Below are 6,466 nucleotides of genomic sequence, written 5' to 3' on the forward strand. Positions count from 1 at the left end.
ATCTATTTGTCAACATAACCATTTTTTCATATGGAAATCCAAAAATAGGCAACAAGGTTCTATAGTTCATAAACATAAAAATTAGTAGTGAACATAAAAGTTATAGATATAAGTGTCAGAAGACCAAATTGCATTTGTGATTTATTCTTAGGCCATAGAAAGTTAGGATCATTACTACAACAAGTTTATAAGCACTTATCTTAGTTTAGTTTCTATTTTTATGCACCAAATTTTAATACAATAAAAGAATCAAAGTCAACATCACATTTTGAATTACACCCTAGTTTGAATATTTCTTACTTATTTCATATTCTCAATCTGAGTTAATCCCATCTTTCTATACATTAATCAATTTTAACTTATTCATAATCCTAAGTTTTTATATTATTTTTTATTGTAGGCTATTCGTTTTATTTCTTAGGAATTTTCTTAATTGTTCTCGGAATTCCAAGTTTCATATCAATCCTTCATAGTGTAGCCTACTAGATTTCACCACTCTAATATTAATGCTATGAGATTTCCACAACCCATGTTATATTCTTTAGAAATGTTATGGATTCGATTGTGTGTATTCTTTTCCCATCAATGTTTTGAATCACATTCTGTGACTCAAGATGAAAGAATTCCAAAGAAATGAAAATCATCATATTGATTAATTTATTAATTTATCCCATTTAAACCTCCTAATTGCTCCCCATATTTTACAAGTTGATTAATCATTTTCTCAATTAACTTAATTCTTCTATGCACAAATTTCATTAATATAAATGTATAAAATGATTTTTTCTCTCCCATAACAATTTGGTTGGCTTAACATTCAAGTTATTTGACTAGTCAAACATACTCTTTAATTAATTAATTAAGTTAGTTGAATAACTAATAAAGAGTGTTAACAAGTCAAGTCAATTAATTTAGTTGATTAATCAATTGATTGCATTAACTATCAATGAAAATAAATAACCCTAAAACCAAATTGCATCAATTTAATATTTGACTATTCATTTCTTCACAAAAAAATATCTATAAATTTACTCTTTCTCAATTTTAATATAAGAAATCATATCTTACTAAAAACTTCGTCAAATATTATCCCCACTCCCAGGTCATATTAATCCAACAAAGAAATTTTACAATTAGAATTTTGACTGGAGTTTTGATTGTTTGTTGCTTGTTCTTGGAGATTGGCACGACCCTCATAATCTTATGTTTCAATCAAAATTGTTGAGATAATGCACCCCGTACAGAAGCATGTTACATATAGAATCTGAAACCCCTACTATTCGCACTATACTTCACCCCTACCATTTTATAGGCGTATAGAATCTGGCGTACAGAGCAACTATAGTTTTAACACAATCGATGCTAAATGAATGAGAAAGATGAAAGTTCATGGTAGATAGAGAGAAAAATAGTCTTCTACATCCATCATGATGCAGGTCTATTTGTCATTATCTTCTCCCTTTCAATCTTCTCTTCTTCCCCATTGAGGTAAGAAGAAACTAGACGGATAAACCCCCTCCTCATCTTCACTGATCTTGGCCAGCTTGGCAACCTCAAAGTCGCTTTTAATGATTGACAGGTGTTGGCATACAGCCATAATGAGAGATATTGATGTTTACAACTGATTTATTTTCTTGTTTAAGGCCAATGTTCAGAAATAAAATTATTGAGACTTTCGACGCATTCTAACCCATCAAGATGATTAACCCTTAGACAAGATAAAATAATGTCCACATACCGAAAGCCAGAGCATATGTTTACAAATTTCATCTTTGCGTTGGAAGATATAGAAAAGTTTTTTTTTTTGTCAATGTTTACGCACCATATTTCTGCTTTCAAATCCTCAAAGGCTTACCATTGACGAAGAAACGAGGTCAAAGAATTAATTGTTTTCTTAGCCAAGCTAACAAAATACACGAAGATAGATTTTTTTATGTGCACATTGGAACTGTATTCTGGGAAGTTTGGCTGCAGTAATGTTTTAGTTAACTATATGTGTCCTTGTTTGTTGTTTATTACAGAATAAATAGGTTTTGAAGAGATCTCAAATTCTTTAATAGAGAACTACATCAAAAAGATGCATAAAAATAAACAATTCTATTGTAACCCAAAGAAAATAAAAAATTAGCACAAACAGCAAAAGGACAGAAACTAGTACAAGTTCTTAAGAGCCTTAGCGACCTCTGTTTTCAGTTGATTCATATTTAATGCAATCTTCTCCAGCTCTTGAATGTCCTGATTAGCAGTTTTCTTCTTTAGATTAGCCCTAGTTCTCTTGCACGGTTCCACTGTATCCTCTATCTTTGTATCCAGTGCCTCCACATCCACTGTATCTCCTTCCTACTGGGTGGCTTCAAGCTTTCCAATCATGATATTTATACTCTCAACCAAACTCTTAACCACTTCGTGTTTGAAGGTAATTAGAGATATCAGGTTTTCATTAATTTTTTGGAATTTGTTCTCTATCTTACTCAGTCTACCTTCAAACAATTATAGATTCTTTCCAATACCATGTGCCCTCTTGCATATTGTTGTTGCTACTATTGTTCTCTCATTCTTTCAACTTGTTATGAGTCGACTACTCTCAGCTGATATAAAAATAAAAAATGACCAATGTTTCAGTAGTAAGGAAAGTCTAATTATTGTTTGGTAGTAATCAAATATTGAGTAGTTGGGCAAAAGTAATAAAAGATCACATACACATAAGGTGCAGTTTTGTTCTCGTTAGTTTGGAGTAAACTTTTTTGCAAAAAGAAACATTAAGAAAGTTTTAATTCATGTATTAAAAGCAAGCTAAAATTAGCAAATGTTGGAAAGAAAATAATTTTTTATTGAAAATCTACATTTTTCAGCAAATAATAATAATGGTGGCTAAAGCTTGAGTTTTGTACAAAGAATAAAATTAGTGTGCAGACATTTCATAATTGACTTGTTTGACATTTGGGTTGCATAATTAAGATCTACATATTAGTTGCCTATGCCTCTCACCATTGAAGTATATTGAAACTTCCACACAAGTTGATATTCATGATATGCATCCAAATACAATAATTTATTTACAACCTCTATGACTGAGGTAGATTTTTTATGGTATGAAGAAAGAAACAATGAACACGTTTCAATAGGTTGAACCATATGTGACTTTTGGACCATCTGATTATAAAGAGGCAAATTTTGTAATGTTTTTTGGATCCATCTATTTTATAATTGATAAAAATAGATATTTAAACAGTTATTATTGGACATTTAGAGCTAGCTTTTCTACACTTGACAAGGCCTCTAAGGACTCACATGAGTCACCAAATGGGAAAAGTGTAACAAGGTCAATCTACAGGCTAGTTATACTGGAGGGTGGATGAACTTTCATCATCTCAAGCTAGCTTCTCACTTTGACATGATTCTTTGCATGAGAAGAGTTTTTGGCTTTGGTTTCTTGCTTTCAATTTAGTTTTCCTTGTAGGTACTAATAGATTTGAAGTATACATGTATTATGGGGTTTTCTTTTTGGAGACAAGTAAGTGGTTTATATGGATTGTTGTCAAATAATTCAGTATCAGTGATTTGAGGTTCAAGACTAAGAACTCAAGAATTTATCTTAAAGCTACACTTTTACGAGGGTCATGAGCCAACCTGATGGATTTCCAATTAATTCAAGATTTGTTTCTTCAAGGAAAGATATTCTAAAAAAAATGTATTCATTTTTGTAATCATCAAGTTTTGTTATGTAATTTTTTAGAGGGGTACCTTGGCAAGGTGAATTTTGAGATTTCAATAGTAAATTTATGGAAATAATGTATTAAGGAGTGGAATGTTAGCAAAATAGCTATTTCTATTGCATTGTTAGTTATAAAAGACTTTTGTATATATATATTGTTTGTTGTAGGTAACAATTATCAACAATAGATATAACAACCACAACATGCATTTTCTCCTACAACCATATTTAAACATTCAATATACAACAACTCTAAATATGATTTTCTTACCATTTCTCTTCAAAAATATGGTTTGTAAGTTGAAGGCATCTTTTTACGGTCTAAAACTATCTCCTAAAATGTGGTACATAAAGTTTAATAACTACATGTTGAGTTTGGGATTTCAAAGATCAAAATTTATCAATTGTGTTTATTTGAAATCTGAGAATGGTTTCCTTTTCATTATTATTTTATATGTAGATGGTTGTTCTTAATAGGGAATGGTAAAAGTATGATCTTTTACTTAGGATCTTATCTATTAGCATAGTTTGAAATGAAAGATCTAGGTGGAACTAAGAAAATTTTGGAAATGGAAATAAAAAAAGATGGAGGTAGAATTTGTTTTTGGTTAAGCTAGAGTAAGTATGTAAACTCTATGTTTGAGAGATTTAATATGACATCTTGCAGATCCTTAGCAGTTAATGTTTTACAAGGAACAAAATTATCAGTTCAAAATTGCTTAAAATATCCTACTAAGGTGTAGGAAATGACATTTTTTTGTAATGGGAGTGTTGTAAGAATTTTGATGTATGCTATGATCTATATGAGACTAGATATTGCCCAAGTAATCGGAGTCCTTAGCTGACTTATGGCTAATCCTTCATGGGCCTCCTTTGGGATGCGATGAAGAGAATGTTTAGATATCTATAAATTCAATTCAAGTATTAATTGTGTTTTAAGATAACTAGCCCACCCGATGTCAACATTTAGTTTACATTCATCGATACGTGGATTTACATTAGGCGGGTGACATTGATAGTAGAAGATTCACTAGCGGTTATTTGTTTACAATGTTTGATGGTGTGATTAGTTCCATTTAAATGAGCAAGTGATAGGCTGAGTCGCTTTGTCCAATGTCCACTATGGAAGTAGATTACATGGCATCTACTCATGCCTGTAAGGAAGTAATTTGTCTTAGATAATTGTGACCAGACATTGGTTTTGATGTAGGACATATTACTATTGCTTATGATAGTCAAAGTGTCATTGTTTAGCAAAGAATCCTACCTTCCATGTTGGAACAAAACATATTAATGTACAATTTAATTTTGTTAGTGATATGGTAGAAGATGAAAAAGTGAATTTATAGAAGGTTAATACTTTGGCAATATTGTAGATGCACTATCAAACATAGTGAGCACCAATAAGTTCAGATACTATTCTAATTTCATGGGCATTGGAGCCTTAAGAAGTGGATTAAGGTTTGTCAACCTTAAAATCCTAATGATGGTAAATTTTTTATGCATATATTGTTTATATCTTAATTTTTTGAACTTCCTTTTGTCATATCACTTTGTGGGACCTCTTAGTGAGGTGGTATCATACATGGCAAGTGATGACTATGACAAAGATCCTATTTTCTAAGAAATTGGCACCCACCTTGTAGGACCTATATTTTAGGCTGCAAGTCTAGTCAGCTACTATGATGAGATAATGAAAATTTCATATTATGACTATGATAGTAACTTGTTCATTGTAAGACTGAAGAGGAGTTAATTTTAGTAGCTAACATTTATTGTTGAGTTCATCTTTGATAAGTAGCTTTGTACAAAGAAAGAAACCTATTATTCAATTTAGGAATCACTAAGTAGATGGTGACTCGCATGTGGAAAGTTGATCATTGGTAAAGAGGCAAGTGTTAGTTTTGGAAATTGCTATGTTTAATATGCTTTTTTAATGAAAGTTCTATGTTTTAGAAACCACTTTACTACCTAGGCATTAGAGATAAGTTTTAAACCATTAGAACCTACTCTTCATGTGTGATTTCTGTAAATACTTGGTACCTTAGAGAATTTGGCATGATAGGTTGATGTTTTCTAAGGTGCAGTTACGATGTTGGAATTTCTCTTGAATTCTTTGTTGTTGTAATTACTCTTATAGAGTATTGACTTTGTGCATTGTATTGAAACACTTTTCTCTATCAATATATTTGAGTTCTCTATTTTGGAGTGTGGGTTTTTTCCTATAAGGGTTTTCCCACATTAATCTAGTGTTATGGTTTGCATTTTTATTTATTTTGTTAATTCTCTTATGAATGTGCATCTAAACTATAATAGATAAGGATTTGTATGAATTTTTTTCATTTACTAAGTTCCTAATTTGATTAGCATTGGAAGCATTATTCTAAACTCAACTTATGTTTAGATAAGACCCTAAGTCTTAAGGACTACTTCATTCCTATCTTGGAGTCATCTTGTCTTTTCACTATTTTCTTGAAATGATCTTTGTCTCCTCCATACTTGACCATGTGTATGAACATAATTTCTTACCCCTATTAAAGTGGGAGCAAAATGCAGCATAATAAATTCTTGACATTGTCAATTTCAAACTAGGTTTACAACTCATTTCGGTGTGTGTGCTTGATTATGCATGTATGTGGTTGATTTCAAGACCACTTTTGAGAACTTTGTTTAATTCCCCTATTTTTGGGCCTTTTTCTACCACATTTTTCCGCGATTAGGGAATCCAAGGCCCTCATGTTAGCAAAATGT

The sequence above is a fragment of the Cryptomeria japonica genome, chromosome 5 (assembly GCF_030272615.1).
Source record: "Cryptomeria japonica chromosome 5, Sugi_1.0, whole genome shotgun sequence".
NCBI lineage: Eukaryota > Viridiplantae > Streptophyta > Pinopsida > Cupressales > Cupressaceae > Cryptomeria > Cryptomeria japonica.